The 17107-nt window shown below is 43.9% G+C and overlaps 1 protein-coding gene across 3 annotated transcripts in view; it reads left to right on the forward strand.

Moving 5' to 3' along the window:
* Positions 1–17107, forward strand: part of palmdb (palmdelphin b) — an 88118-nt gene continuing 71011 nt past the window's right edge. For all 3 annotated transcript variants that reach the window (XM_063484531.1, XM_063484527.1, XM_063484529.1), the window contains exon 1: positions 1–108. The gene's annotated coding sequence lies outside the window, so the exon portion shown is untranslated. The remainder of the gene's footprint in view (positions 109–17107) is intronic.

Consider the following 17107-nt stretch of genomic DNA (forward strand, 5'->3'; position numbering starts at 1 on the left):
CAATCTCCCGACAAAACCTCAGGCTCAGTAATGCTCGGTACACTGCAATAGTGAGCCGTACCATCCGTACCCTTTCTGCTGCTCAAGGATACACAAAGCACAAATCTGGTGAGTAGATCTTTGTATCCTTGTACTGTTTGTGTTTGTCTCTACATTAATATATGTGATGTATTTCAAGCTTTGTGTGGAATGTGGCTTTCACAGGTAGATACTCTTCTGTCAGACAGAGTGCTGCATATAGAGCTCCCCGGTGTGTTACAAACTACTTTGTACCATCAGTTACTTTGATGTAATGTAGTATGTGTGGAACTGAAATGTCTCAAAAGGGTCTCTTGATTCTGTAAGCTTTTAATTCCTTTAAGCTGTCAGCTGTGTGCAACATCTCAGCGGGGGTCTGGTTTTAAATAACCAGTATGTGTGCTGATGGACTGGCACATACATAGAGCAGCTGAAGAATCACTACATTACATCTCTGAACATTATTCCACTGTCAGAAACAGAAAGGAAGACATTTGAAAGTGTGTGTGTGGGTGTGATGAATGTATATACAAAGACACACATATATGCACTCCCACATACATGCTGTTGTTTTGGGCTGCCTGCAGTACAGCAGTCATCCAGTGTCTTTTCCTTCCCACTCATTTCAGTTTGAGCTATAATTCAGCCCGGTTTAAGGCTGCAGAGAGGAAATAATAATGAACCAGAGCTCATTTTTACTAATTTCTCACAATTTGAAATGAGGGTTCAGTTTCTTCTGGTGAATGGTACGGATGCTTGGTTGTTTTGGCAGATAGTTTTCTGCGCAGTTTTTGCAGTGAAGAGGCCGGCTGCTGTTGGGAGTGTTGTTGCTATGGCAGGATACGCTTGCTCTGTGAGTATTTAGATGGGTGGTATGTGCCTAAGTAAGATGCACATGATTGCCAGGACTCCACAGTACAATCTGCATGACTTGTCCGTGGCTTTCAAAGTGGGGCTCGGGAGCATGGCTCAGGGTCATCCACTGATCAGAAGGTCAGTGGTTTGATCCCCTGCTCCTCTCGTCCACATGTTAATATGTCTTTGGCCAAGTGACTGACGCTAAATTGTCCTGAGGCAACTGAGTATGTGACAGTCACACTAAAGTGCATGAAAGTGAGTCTCAATGGGTGCTGTGAGAGCATAAATGAGCACCAGTCCATTTACCAAATAATTAGAGAGGGTAAGAGTACAGACATGTTCCATCCTCTACACTGACAGTACACTGTTTATGCTGTCTGTCAGTGAATGAATCTAAGCATCATCACCCTAATCCTTAAAGGGTGATTCTCTTCATCTGGACGTAGAATTTTTTAAATGGGAGAAACATTTCGTCACTCATCCAGGTGACTTCTTCAGTGAAGACTTACCTGGATGATTGAGCATGCATCCAGACATCATCATCTTAACTTCAAATAAATCTTTGCTATACTTGATGTAACTCTGACCATGAGCACCAGAACCACTGTGCACCAGTCACACACAGTGTTTTATTTCAAATCCATCACATTATTGCAAGCTAACCGATTTATCCTGCAGTAAGCTGCAGAGTATTTTCATACAACCTTTAAATAGCACAGTTAGTCTTCCCTAGTTTGTTTTGCAGCACATTTACATTTCCAGTTTATCAAACACCACTGAGCAGTCCTTACCCTTAAATTTAAGCTCTCTCTCCTGTCCTGTCTTTCTTATCTTTCTCCATCTCTGAGTGAAGTTAGATTCACTTGCTGTTTCCGTAGCAGTTGGAGTTTTTACAGGGTGGGGTTGCTAGCCCCACGCCCAACCCTCCTCCTTTCTCATCCGGGCTTGGGACCGGCAACGGCGGAGTTGATTGGACAAAAGGCACCATCATCAAACTTCCAAAGAAAGGTGATTTGGGTGACTGTAACAACTGGCGGGGCATCACGTTGCTGTCGGTACCCGGGAAAGTGTTTTGCCTCGCTCTTTTGAATCGGCTACGATGCGCAGTGGAGGAACGATTGCGAGAAGAGCAGGCTGGGTTTCGGAGTGGCCGGTCATGCGTCGAGCAAATCTTCACCCTCCGCATGATCATTGAACAAACATTGGAATACCAAAGGAAGATTTCTATTAATTTCATTGACTTCGAGAAGGCTTTTGACAGCGTCCACCGGCCGACTCTATGGGCTATCCTACGCCACTATGGAGTCCCTCAGCAGTTTGTAGATGCCTTTCGTTGTCTCTACTCCAACTCCTGTTGCTGCGTCCGGATGGATGACGGCTGCACAGATTTCTTCAAGATCAATACTGGCGTCCGACAAGGATGCGTGCTATCCCCTTTCCTCTTGCCTGTTTGTAATTGACTTCATCATGCGACGATCAGTTGACCAAGCTGGCATCGGTGTCCCCTGGCACGAAGCGCGTAATCTTACCAACTTGGACTTTCCGGATGACATCGCCTTGCTGGGCTCGACTCAGGAAGACCTCCAAAAGTTGACCGCGGCCCTGCAGAGGGAGGCGACGAAAGTTGGATTAAGAATTAGCGCCAAAAAAACCAAGGTACTCCGAGTTGGCTATGCACGTGCCCGCATTCCTGTCATGATCAACCAACAACGTGCTGAAGAGGTGGAGAATTTTACATATCTTGGCAGCATCATCTCGAATGACGGGGTCTCTGATCGGGATGTCGACGCCAGAGTAGGGAAGGCGGTCGGTGTCCTGCAACGTCTCCAACCTATTTGGAACTCAACCTCCCTGAATGTTAGGGTCAGACTATTGAACTCTATCGTCATTCCTACTGCACTATACGCTAGTGAAACCTGGCGCTCAACAAGTGCAATTACTCAACACCTGAACGTGCTTCAACAATGTGGCCTGCGGCGAATCCTTAGAATTTCCTACAGGGGTTGAATAACAAATGAGGAGGTCCTATGAAGAGCAGGCACCCGCCCGCTTTGCGGGCCATATTTTATGCCTACCCCCTCATCGCCCAGCTAAGATTGCCATTACATGGCGTCCACGCACTGGCAAGCGAAAGCAAGGCCGACCAAAGACCACATGGCGTCGAACATTCATGGACGATCTGAGAACTGTCGACATTGCCTGGGACGAAGCTGAAGCAGTCGCTGCTGACTGACATCGATGGAGATCACTAGCTGCCCAATGCGCCGCCCGGCGTAGGAGGAACTAAGTGCTAAGTAAGAGTGAAGTTAGCTCTTTTTTTCTCTACCTGTGGAATACAGCAGCTGTACCTTTAGCTAGCAGTAAATGGACTGGTTCTTATGTACGTCTTTTCTACTCTATTTGAGCAGATAAAGCGCTTGATATAATCTTTGCGTGCTCAGATGGACACAGACAGTTTGTGTTTGTTGATGTTTGCTGAACTGATAACGCTGCATTTGTAATTACTTGCTACTTAAAAAACATAACTCCCTTTATGCTCCTCTCGCTCCTCTTTTGTAGCACTAGCTGGATGCTAAAGTACAGCAACTGCAACTTATAGACACTTGTTCTGGTGTTGAGAAAGAAAATACTCCAAAACAAATAAACAAACAAACAAACAAAACCACCCACTGACTTTAACCCCTGACTATAGCACATGGTTTTACCTATTTCATATCTTCTTATGTGACATACCCTGGTGATTACTACACAAACTGCCCTTCATCTGTTTGGGCTTAAATGAGTTTGATGTCTGAAGACATGCAGTGAAAAAATAGCTCTGCGTTAAACAAAAAGAAACAAGCCTGTTTTGAAAAAATAAGGAGTAGAAAGTACAGATATTTGTTTGAAATAAACATTTTCACCACCAGCTGTCTTTTTTTATAGAAAACAATTTCATTTCACTCGTTGGTTTTGAGAAATACTGTTTTAGCATGTTTAAACTGTTCAGTTGTACAATTTCTTTTTTCTTAATTCTGTCTTGTCTGGCAGCTTTTGCAAACAGAATTATGATCTGAATGCACTGTTGTGCCAAAACCTTTCCGAGATCAGTTCTACTTATTCTCTATAGGCTCCTCTTGTTCAGGGTTTTTCTGCTTATTTCTTCATTTCTATTCATGTTATTTCAGTTATTACATTATATATGGAATACAGTATGCACCCCCATTTCCTACACCCTGCCACAGGGGCTGTAGGAAACCAATAGGATGGTTTTCTAGACCAGTGTCAAAAAGTAGGATTGATATTTCCATTTATAGTAATTCTGCTCTGGGACCTGCATACATGGAAAGCAGGAGGGCAGCGACAGCAAGATCTTTAGCACAGACCATAGCATCAATAGTAGCAACACAGTCATCAACAATGTCCCAGAGCACCGTTGAGTGAAGTGTAGCACCCATCGCCCCCACCACAGAGTAGCATGGACTGTGCAGAACCAGTTGTCCACTCAATTACAACAGACACACACAGCAAAGGGACAAGACACACTGGGCTGAGTCTGGGAAAAGCTGCACCCAACTGTTGCTCCCTCACCCAGACACCCCACCACACCCAATGGGCCTGCGGGCACCCATGAGCCCCCAAGGCCCAGACCAGCCATCCCAACATGGGTCAACCCACCCTACAGGGCAAGGCAGCCAACTCCGTGCTAGGAGGGACCCAGCCAGAGACCAGGTAACCCTGAGCACCAGGGCCCCAGGGCCTGCACCCAGACTCACCCAGAAGAGGCCAGCCACCCAGCTGGGGGCCAGGAGCCCCCACCACAAGCACCCCAGGTCCCACACCCCAAGAACGCTAGGTAGTACCCTAGACACTCCAAAACAGCAAACTCGGCTATCCAGTCCACTGGGAGCTGCCAGACCCCTGGAGTCCCAGAGACCACTTTCATCCATGTGCAAGTCAAACAGGGAAACGAGAGTACAGCCGACCACTGCAACTAATTGGAGTGGAATTGGTCAGTGGACCCAGAGAGACCTCTGCAACCCATCCAGATACTAATGGAAGAGGGAGGGAGAGAAATATTAATTGATGTTAACAATGTATATCACCTTGATAAAGTGCTGTTTATCAAGGTGATGATAGTATTACCGCGGAAGCACTAGCTGGTAGTCGGGCCGTACGCTTGTCCTTGTGCAGTTGAACATAATTTACAAAGTCTGCTTGTTGTTGAAAAACAAACAGGCAAACATTTATTTCCACAGTCTTGAAACACAGTAATCCGTTTGAATGTTCAGTTACACTGCAAACACGGTAAGAAAACTGTTTGACTCCACAGCTAGTTAAAGCCCCGTTACTCCACACTGCCAGTCGCGAACGCTCTTCCCGTGCACAGTTGCCATGTATTAAAGGAACAGTACGTAAAAATTAAATAAGGAAAGAAAATACAATTTAACTGTAAATATTACACTAAACAAAATTATAAAGTAAAAACTGAAATTACCCATTATCTTACACTTATCCTTATCCAAAATAATTCAAATTATTAACAAATATACACTCTGTGCAATCTGAGTAAAGTAAGAGATGATTAGACCTTTATCTTATACATTCCCGGCCCCTAATTGTTCTATAAACTTATAAACAATTATTAACAATTTGGCACAATGATCAATATCAACAGCATAGGCATTCAGTCCTTACAACATAATTTCTTCTTTCTTCTGATGTCAGAGGTCACCAGTACATGACATACCGTAGGAGCGCAGTCTTTACCACTGACTCATACTGCTTCTAGGAGCAGACAGACCTTAGTGATCGGTCTATCCAGTTCACTGGTCTTGGTCTTCACACGAACCCTGCGAACAAGTCCATGTTCATCCGGCATGGGTTGAGTGACTCTACCAATGAGCCAAGAGTTTCTCGGTGCAGTTTCGTCCACGAGCAAAACGATGTCTCCAGGCACAAAGTTCCTAGACACCCGTGTCCACTTCTGCCGTGTCTGAAGCTGAGGCAAATACTCTCTCACCCAGCGCTTCCAGAAAAGATCTGCCATATATTGAACTTGCCTCCATCTTCGGCAGGCATAGATGTCCTCCTGCTGGAACAGTCCTGGAGGAAGAGATGGCCTTGCTTTCAACAGTAGGAGATGATTTGGAGTGAGTGCTTCCAAGTCATTAGGGTCATTGGAGGGTGTAGTAATAGGCCGACTGTTGAGGATTGCTTCGGTTTCACAGAGAAATGTCTGAAGGCTCTCCTCATCCAGATTCTGAGTTTTAAGGGTGGCACTAAGGATTTTTCTGACCGATTTAATCAAACGTTCCCATACCCCTCCATGGTGAGAAGCAGCTGGAGTGTTAAAGATCCACTTAATGCCCTTTTGCGTCAATGTGCTTTCTATTTTGCAGGTGTTCCACTCTTGAATAGCCTTCGTAAGCTCTCGTTCTGCACCGACAAAATTGGTCCCGTTATCTGAGCGCAGCTCTACCACTTGTCCTCTTCTTGCGATAAATCTGCGAAGAGCATTGATGAAAGAGTCGGTATCCAAAGATGCTGCTACCTCTAAGTGTACAGCTCGAATGGCCAAACAGGTGAAGATTACACCATATCTCTTCACAGTGCTTCTTCCACGCTTGACCTCAAAGGGCCCAAAATAGTCTACTCCTGTCCTCGTGAATGGCGGTTCATCAGGTGTAATTCTGTTTTGTGGCAAGTCAGCCATCTGTTGTTGCCCAACGATGCCACGCAATCGTCGACACACAGTGCATTTGGAAAGAACTTTCCTGATAGCGCTGTTGGCTCCGGGAATCCAGAACCTTTGCCGTAGCTTGGACAGGACATGGTTGCGTCCGCTATGACCCACCTCCTTGTGTATTTCTTGTAGAATGAGCTCAGACACCCTTAAGCTCTTGTCCAGAATGACAGGGTGTTTGAACTCTTCTGGCAAGGCCGAGCGACTGAGCCTTCCCCCAACTCTCAAGATCCCATCCTGAAGAAGCGGATTGAGCTTGTATATGTGGCTGCTCCTTTTAACAGGCTCACCCTTTTGTAGGGCAGTGATTTCTTCTTGAAATTTTTGTCTTTGGAAGTGGCCTATAATCTCAAGTTCAGCTTCTTTTAAGTCATCCACTGTGAGGTTTTCTTTGCGGTGGCTTGACCTGAGGTTTGTCAGGTTTCGACTTTGCTGTCTCTGTGCTTTACTGATGTCTTGTGCAGTGTCAGCAGTCTGTTCTAGTCGTTCTTTGGGCTCGAACCAGCAAGATGTTCTTTACCTTAAGGATCCATGCCACAGCTTTCTTAAGGCGTATCCATGAGGAGTAGTGTTCTATCAACTGCTGCAGTACATCCGTTCCTGTATTTAATGCGAAGGTGCTGATGGACACATTTTTTTTGATCTCCGGGTCTGCTGGGTTAAGAGCTTCTAGATGATCAAGATTCTTTGGCCAACAGTTGTTTGGTGCCGTGAGAAAGTCTGGTCCAGAAATCCAGACATGGTTCTGTAGGAAAAGGCCTACGTTCTGTCCTCTTGAGACACAATCAGCCGGATTGAGATGTGAGTTGATATGTCGCCATTGAGAAGCCACGGACACTTTAGGATTTGAGAGACTCGGTTGGCGACAAAGGTGCAGAACCTTGTTGTCTCGTTGTTTATGTACTTTAGCACCGCTGTACTATCAGTCCAAAACACCGACTCTGCAAGCTGTATTTGTAGCTCTTTCCTTAACATCCTGTCCATTCGTCCTGCCATAGTTGCTGCTGTTAATTCCAGACGTGGAATGGTGGTGTGTTTGAGTGGTGCAACTCTTGCCTTCCCCATAACAAAGGAACAATGGACTTGACCATTCCAGCTTTTCTGCACTAGATAGGTTACAGTACCATAAGCCTCCTCACTAGCATCACAGAAATGATGAAGCTGAGCAAATGAAGTGCCTCCAAAATGTGCTGGCTTGAAAGATCGCGTAACTTCAAACCCCTGGAGTAACTCCAAATTGTTAAGCCATTTATTCCACTGCTGAGCAAGATGTTGTGGAATGACGCTATCCCAGCCAATCTTTAGCCTACAGCACTCTTGCAAAATCCTTTTAGCCGGCAGAATCACTGGCGCCAAGATGCCTAGTGGGTCGTAGATGGAACTTGCAGTAGAGAGAATGTTCCTTCTTGTGGGTTGTTTCTCTTGAATGGCAATTCGGAATTTGAAGCTATCAGACTGGACACACCACTGTACTCCCAGTGCTCTCTCTATGGGCAGTACATCCTGATCCAAGTCCAGATCTTTAACTTCCTTTGCCTTTTCAGTATCAGGAATGGATGCCAGCACCACACGGCTGTTGCTTATCCATTTCGTCAACCTGAATCCTCCCATTTGACAGGCTGCTTTCAGATTGTGGAAAAGCAACACAGCTTCATCCTCAGAGCCAACTGACTTCAGGCAGTCGTCCACGTAAAAGTTCTGCAGTATAGTTTCAATAGCTGTACTGTCAAACTGGTCCCTGTTGTCCTCAGCACACCGTCTCAGAGCATAGCTGGCACAGCTTGGTGATGACGTTGCGCCAAATAGGTGCACAACCATTCTGTACGCCACCAGAGCTTGATTAAGGTCTCCATTTGGCCACCATAAGAACCTTAAGAGGTCTGTGTCTTCTGGTGGAACCTTTACCTGGTGGAACATGGCTTCCACATCGGCCATGACAGCTACAGGTTCTTGGCGAAATCTTGTGAGAACTCCAGTCAGAGTACTGGTAAGGTTCGGCCCTTGAAGAAGTTGCCCATTCAACGTGAACCCCTGATAGGCAGCTCCACAGTCGAATACAACACGCATTTTGTGCTTTTTGGGATGGTACACTCCATGGTGTGGGATGTACCAAACCTTTCCATCACTGCGCCCGAGGTCTTTGTCAGGAACCTTCGCGGCATAGCCCTTGGACATCAGATCCTTCATGAAGGCACTATAGTCCTCACGAAATGTGGGGTTTTTCAGAAGCCTCTTCTTCAAATTTAAGGCACGCTGTTCTGCTAGCACTCGGTTGTTGGGCATTTGAATCCCTTTGTTCTTAAGAGGTAGACCGATGCAGTAATGTCCGTTAACCAGTCTGGCAGAAAGTGTTACACTGTCCATGAATTGGAGATCTTCCCTAGACATCTCCAGTTGCTCTTCCTGGTTGCATTCAGGAAAGTCATATCTGAGCTGCTGTTTCCACAGGTCATCCAGTTTGGCCATGGATATTCGATTTGATTTGATAGTTACTGTTTTGCTCCTTGCAGCTCTGCGATTGCCATCCCGCAGCGGTCCATTCACTGTCCAGCCAAGGCTTGTTTTTACTGCATAGGGTCCGTCGTCTATGCTGTGAATGACTTCCTCTGGCTCCATAGCCTTTGGTACATTAGTTCCGATTAGCAGACCTATTTCTGCATTGATGTAGGGTATTCGCACCCGCTTTAGATAAGGCCATTTGTCCACGTCTGCCTGCAGTGGAATGTTCCTTTTATCAGCTGGGATTGCCTTCTGAGAAAACACTTCCTGCAGCTCAATGAAGTTGCAATTTTCTAGGCTGCTAACCTCTAGGCCTGTAACAAGATGGCTGCTGACCGTTTTCTGTTGCCCCATGGTTGTCAACAGTATGTCCATTTTCTTTCCACTGAGATTGAGCTCATTCATTAGCCTTTCGGTACAAAACGTTGCAGTGCTGCCTGGGTCTAAGAAAGCATATGTGATAGCCGCCTTGTCGCCTTTCTTTGCCTTAACTTGGACTGGAACAATAGCAAGGATGCTATCTGCGTCTCCGGCCCCAGTACCAGAGCATAGTGTATTAGCTGTCTCTACAAACCCACTGCTGACAGACTGCTTCTCATCATGTTCTGGTGACTCCTCCTTTGGTGCAGGTTTATCCTTGCTCTTGATGTGCAACACAGTTGGATGAGTCAGTGAACAGAGCTCACAGTTCAATTTCTCCTCACACGACCTACTCATATGGCCCTGTTTTAAGCAGCTGAAGCAAAGTCCCTTCCCTCGAAGAAATTCTAGTTTCTCTTTGTGTAGAGATTTTCTCAGTCTCTTGCATTGTGCCATGGTATGTTCACTGTGGCAAAACAAACATGGCTTGTTGAATGCGGAGGTAGGATTAGTGAGTCCCTTTTTGCCTCCCTTTGCCTCTGCATCGATGCTGCCCGAGTGGTTCACAGGTGTGGCTGTTGTTGTAAAAATGGTCTTGCCACTCTTCCTCCCTAAAGTGACATTTGGTGGAGACTTGGTTGGTCCCTTATTGCTGTCTTTTATATCTCCAAACACTGGGTGTAATGCTACCTTAGCCTGCGTGTTAATAAACTTGACAAGGTCCATAAACTTATGCCGCCGAGCTTCTGTCTCCTCTATTTCAAAGGCAACACTCCTCCACCTTCCCCTGAGTTTGTACGGTAGCTTATTCACAATGGCACGCATGTTGGCAACATTATCCAACTCCTCCATGTACTCCATGTCTGACATTGCATTGCCACAACTGGTGAGCAATAGTGCCAATGCGCTGAGGGCTTCACCATCTTCTGTCTTTATTGGAGGCCAGCCTAGAGCCTTATTTATGTATGCCACAGAAATCCTGTATTCGTTGCCAAAGTGCTCTTTCAGAAGCCGTTTTGCTTCACAGTAGCCCTTTTCTGGATGCATATGCAGACAATTGCGTATTAGCTCCCTGGGCTGTCCAGAAGTGTATTGCTCCAAGAAGTAAAGACGATCCTTTCTGCTTTCTGTTTTACACTCTACTCCATGCTCAAAGGCTCTGATAAACAGTCTATATTCCAATGGATCCCCACTGAAGATGGAAATGTTCTGAGGAGGTAGAGTAGAAAGTCTTTGTTGCGTTGCAAGGACTTCTGCAATGTCGTTCTGTCGTTGCATAACAGCTAACAACGTCTGTGAAGCTTCTACGCCCGCTGAGTGAGAAGAACTGTTGCCTGAAGAACAGTGGCTGTTCTTTCTGATAGCTGGCTGATTTACCCGTACAGTGTTAGCTGATTGAGGCTGGATGATGGGCATCCTGTTTTGCTCACCACCACAATCCTCAGTAGTCGCTCTGTGATGATCAGTCTGTACCCCAGCTGGCTGCATCTGGATGGAAGATACTTTTTCATCTCTATGTGACACATCTGATCCCTCAAACCTCTGCAAAATCTTAAGTTTAGCATCAGTTGCTGCTAAAGCAGTTCGCAATTCAAGCTCTTCCTTCTCAGCCTTAAGTTTAGCTTCTTGCTCCTCCAAAGCTCGCCGTTCCTTTAAAGCTGCCGCCTGTGCCAAGAGTGCAGCCTTCTCCAATTCTGCCTTCAAGCGAGCTGAAGATGCTGAAGATTGACCAGTGCTGCTTTTGGACATTCTAGACTTCCTAGATGCTGCTACTGATATGCTGTCAGTGGGCTGAACACTCTCATCAACCATTTTAGCTTCCTTCGTACGTTGATGGACTTCCTTTATCCAAGCATCCACATTGTCAACAAAGCTTCTCATTGCATCTGCTTTGGGCTCAAACCAATGCTGCTGATCATTATCCATGTCCTCTCCTGACGCAGCTTGCTGAAATAGCCCCTTTACAGTTGTATTCAGTTCACAAAACTCTCCAAAGATGTGATTAAATTCTGTAGCCAACTTGGTTTTAACTATTTCCACATTGCCATCATCCTCCATTAACTGCAGCATCTCATTCTTTTTCTCTGTTAGCTGACCCAACTTAGCTTTTCTTGAGCCTATTTTCCTTTGTAATGCATCCTCCATCGCCTTAGCTGTAGGCTTCACCTGCCGCTTTTCCACTGTTGCTGAATCTTTATCATCTTCCATGGGCCCACTCCTGAAGACCTTCTATGACTCTGTGGTGGCCTCAGCCATCTTTTATGGTGTGGTCTGCTGGGGTGGCAGCATCTCTGCTGGGGACAGGAAGAGACTGAACAGGCTGATCCGCAGGGCCAGCTCTGTTCTAGGATGCCCTCTGGACCCAGTGGAGGTGGTGAGTGACAGGAGAATGGTGGCTAAGCTGTCATCCCTGCTGGACAACATCTCCCACCCCATGCATGAGACTGTGACAGCACTGAGCAGCTCCTTCAGTGGGAGACTGCGGCACCCACGGTGTGGGACGGAGAGATTTCGCAGGTCTTTCCTCCCCACTGCTGTCAGACTCCACAACAAAGACTTTAACTGATCATACACACACATCCACAAATGTGCAATAACACAAATGTGCAATAATCTTTCTGGCACCGTTGTATTTTTCACTCTGTTGTATATAGCATTTGTATTCTATTTTTATCCTATTGTATATTTTATTCTATTTTATTCTACTGTATATAGTATTCTATTTTTATTCTATTCTGTACAGTTGTGTACTGTATTTATTCTTATTTTATTTTATTCTAATTGTCCTTCATAACTTTTGCACTGTCCACTTCCTGCTGTGACAAAACAAATTTCCCACGTGTGGGACTAATAAAGGTTATCTTATCTTATGATTCTCCGATTAGCTTGTTCCACTTAGCTGGGAGCTCAATACAGCTAACTGCACCAATAGCCTCAGGAAACACACAAAGGGTAGCTGTTCACATGTAGTTAGCTAGTCGTTAGCGGGTCGTTCGCTGCTAATTAGCATAACACTGTGTTGCCAATATGTCACGTTTCACTCCCCAATCTCCTCCTTATCCACGAGTAACTGCACTTACTTTCTGTGCTGAAGGGCTGACTGGTGAATCCTCTCCTCGTATTTCATGTCCATGTGTTGCAGTTAAATTTCCAATCCAAAGACTGCGGCCGCGAGGAGTCAGTTTTCTTACGAATATTACCGCGGAAGCACTAGCTGGTAGTCGGGCCGTATGCGTGTCCTTGTGCAGTTGAACATAATCCACAAAGTCTGCCTGTAGTTGAAAAACAAACAGGCAAACATTTATTTCCACAGTCTTGAAACACAGTAATCCGTTTGAATGTTCAGTTACACTGCAAACACGGTAAGAAAACTGTTTGACTCCACAGCTAGTTAAAGCCCCGTTACTCCACACTGCCAGTCGCGAACGCTCTTCCCGTGCACAGTTGCCATGTATTAAAGGAACAGTACGTAAAAATTAAATAAGGAAAGAAAATACAATTTAACTGTAAATATTACACTAAACAAAATTATAAAGTAAAAACTGAAATTACCCATTATCTTACACTTATCCTTATCCAAAATAATTCAAATTATTAACAAATATACACTCTGTGCAATCTGAGTAAAGTAAGAGATGATTAGACCTTTATCTTATACAGATAGTAAAGGCACATGGTGTTGGCCTATGTACTGCTAATCCATCAGAGATCAGATTAAGGAACGAGGAGCAGGGATTAAAAAATCAAGAAGATCTTGACTGAGTGGCCAGACAGAGAGGGAGGTTTTGGAATCATGTCACTGGGCCTGGAGTCTGACACTGATCAAAGCACTGGAATATAAACTTAATACAATGTAACTGGTTAAAAATTTTTTTTGATTTTAATTTTAATTTAATAAATGTAAAATAAACATATTTGACAAAGATTTGATAAGGATTAAAAATGTAAAAAATTCATAAAAGAAAGGGGATCATTTATCGGATTGTGTTTATGTTTACAAGCATAAAATAAATATATAAATATATGTACTATAAATATATCCCTGAGGTTGTGTGAGTTCTCCGTCTTCCTACAGTGCAGAGACATGCAGTTAGTGGGGTTAGGTTATATGCTGATTCTAACTTGCCCATAGGTGTAAATGGTCATCTGTCTCTCTGTGCTAGCCCAGCATCAGGCTGGCAGCCTGTCCAGGGGGTACGCTGCCCTTTGCCCTATGGTAGCTGGGATAGGGTCCACCTCCCTGCGACCCTGATAAGGATAAGTGGAAGGGAATGGATGGACAAATTGAATGCTACATCAGAAGTATGTGCAGAAAGCAGTGAGTATGTAAAAGTGTATTAAAAGCATGTCAGGTGTTTAGGAGTCTAATGGCAGCGGGGAAGAAAGACTTATTTAGCCTACAGGTCCTAGATTTCACACTTCTGTATCTCTACCTGAGGGTAGAAGTATGAACACCCTGTTTTAGAGGCTGATGGGGTCTTTGAGGAGGGAAGTAGCTATCCTGTGGATTCTGTGATGGTAGACGCTCAGCAGAGAGGGCAGTGGAGTCCTGATAATCTTTTCGGCAGTCTTCACCACTTTCTGCAGGTCTTTGGAGTCCATAGCATTAGTGTTGCCATACAACACTGTTATGAAGCTGATCAACATGCTCTCAACCACACAGCTGAAAAAGTTGCTGAGGATCATAGGCAAGATACCAAACTTCCTCAGCCTCCTCAGAAAGTATAGCTGCTGTTGAGTCCTCCCAACTAGCTGTATGGTGTTAAATATCCAAGTGAGGTTCTCACTGATGCTCTTCAGTCTCCTGAATGAACAGTGCCTGGTGCCTGTCTCCTCACCTCCATCCTGTAGGCTGCTTTATCACCAGCAGTGGTGAACGTTAGGATGATGCTATCCTTGTGACAGGAAACACAGTAGCCTGTGAACAGGCTTTTGGTGAGGAAAAGGTTGACTACACTGAGACTACACTGTAAAATCTGTGAGTGGATTCTAGATTTTTGATTATACGGGGTGTAGGAGCCATTTTTTGGTTGATACCTTATGTATGCCACTAGATGTCATTTTTTGAGTTTTTGGTATGGTGAAGGTATTTAAGGAAGACGTACGTAATCAGCATCAGGTGTGTTGTTAATCGGAAGAAGGCAAACAGTTTGTGACTGCTGCGCTGTTGTGTAAAATTGTGTTGGGATAAACATCTAAAGGACAAGTACAACTGGAGTTATTGGACTGTTTAATTCATGCATACCAGTGACATCGCGTCACCCCCGTCAACGAACGCCTCAGTGGCTTCAAGTGTAGGCTTAGCCTCTACAAGGTACAATATTTTATTTTTGATCTTTAATTAATTCCTACCATTAATTAATGCTTCAACCTTAAATATGATCAATCTATCTCTAATAATCAGCTATGTACCACAGGCCTTCAAGCTGGCCGTAGTTAAACCCTTACTTAAAAAGCATCTCTAGACCCAGCTGTCTTAGCTAATTATAGGCCAATCTCCAACCTTCCTTTCATATCAAACATCCTTGAAAGAGTAGTTGTCAAACAGCTAACAGATCATCTGCAGAGGAATGGCTTATTTGAAGAGTTTCAGTCAGGTTTCAGAGCTCATCACAGCACAGAAACAGCTTTAGTGAAGGTTACAAATGATCTTCTTATGGCCTCTGACAGTGGACTCATCTCTGTGCTTGTCCTGCTAGACCTCAGTGCTGCGTTCGATACTGTTGACCATAATATCCTATTAGAGCGATTAGAACATGCTGTAGGTATTACAGGTACTGCACTGCAGTGGTTTGTATCATATCTATCTAATAGACTCCAGTTTGTTCATGTAAATCAGTGGTGTCAAACTCAATTGCACAGGGGGCCAAAACTTAAGACACACTTTAGGTCGCGGGCCAAACAAGATAAACATCTAATGAACACACTAAAACAATGTTTTTTAAACATAAATATGAATAAAAACAGACAGGAACATTATTCCAGAATAAATAAACTTAGAGAAAATAAACTTTAACTTTAAATATTTTGCTCTCCATAAAAATATATCCTGTCAAAATTATGCAAGTTAGACATATGAACATGCTGCCAAAAACCCCAGAAAAAATAAATGAAAATTGTGCTTTTAAGTAAACGCTAAAATAATAACAAATCAAAACAATGAGATTTTGTTGCTATTATGCCATTTTATAAAAAATAAAATAAACTTAAAATATTTTGCTCTTCATAAAAATATCTCCTGTGAAAATGATACAAAATTCAAAATATGAACATGATGCAAAGCCCCCCCAAAAAATATAAATAAAATTTCTGCTTTTCAGCAAAAGTTAAAATAACAACAAATCATAACATTCAGTTTTTTTTGCTCTTATGCCAGTTTGTCAGAGCTGGATCGTTGGCATCTTTTTTTGGCAACAAGTTCGTTTAAGTTTGGTGCGCAGTGCGCTCAGTTTATCAGCAAAGTGTGCATTTGGGAACACTGTTGCGCCGACTTGGTTCAACATTACTTGGCAACAGGGAAAGTGAGACAAGTTGCACTGGTGCATTTGTGACTCCCATAAGAGCAGCTTCACTTGAAATGCCTTCACCGCATCATACATGCCATGTCCATGAACTGACAGATTTCCTTGCTGAGCTCAAAAACGCTATTGAGAACTTTTCCCCAACTCAGCCAACGGACCTCTGTATGATAAGGAATGTCGGCAAACTCTGACTCTATTTCCCACATAAAAGACTGAAATTGACGGTGATTTAAACCTTTAGTTTACAGTTTGCGTTACGGTAGTCATTACATACTCCATTTTATGACTTCACCACACAGCGTTTCCTGGTGTATGATGCAGTGATATGCTGTTAACTCACCGGTACAGTCCTCCTGCATCTTTAATCACATCCTGCCGACTAGTGCACTTTTTCACTGCACATTGCCGGCGCTCCATCTGTTGTAAGTCCAACAAGTTTGTCCCAGGGTAGTTACACTTTGACATACGTTTTCAAAAATGTCTTTTCCTGTCGTTGTCCTGTGCATCAATTTAATGTCCAATATTTCCTTTGTAATGCGCAAAATGGAGTCAACTCCATGGATAAAGATGGCCAGGTGTGCAATGTCCATCATGTCTGTACAGTTGAGGCCAAAATTATTAGACCCCCAGGAATTTTGGAACATTTTCCTAAACTTCTGCCCAATGTTTACAGCATTGATGAAACTTGATATAATCAAACATTCACCAGTGCTATTAGTAGCTTTTGGTACATTTGTAATATAAAATACATTTTTAGGCTTGCTTTATATCAAATATAATAAAAAATGGGGTGGTCAAAAATATTAGCCCTATGTGAATGTTTGCTTTCAAAACACGGAGAGTAATTAACCAATCAGCTTTGAAACCACATCTGTGCAGTCAATTGACTTCCTAACAACATTCAATTGCATAAAAAGGGTGTAAGGAACAGGGCACATGAACACATGAGAGGAACTAGTGTTACTGACCATTGCCAAAAACAAAAGAAATAATTCTGGAGTTCAGAAAAAAGATAGTAGAGGCTCATGGTAAGGGACAAGGCTACATTGCCATTTCCAAGCAATTCACAGTGTCTAGAACTGCTGTATGTTGCATCATTGCCAAGTACAAGGAGAAAAATTCTGTA

The sequence above is a fragment of the Pelmatolapia mariae genome, linkage group LG9, assembly GCF_036321145.2.
Source record: "Pelmatolapia mariae isolate MD_Pm_ZW linkage group LG9, Pm_UMD_F_2, whole genome shotgun sequence".
NCBI classification, from domain to species: Eukaryota; Metazoa; Chordata; class Actinopteri; order Cichliformes; family Cichlidae; genus Pelmatolapia; species Pelmatolapia mariae.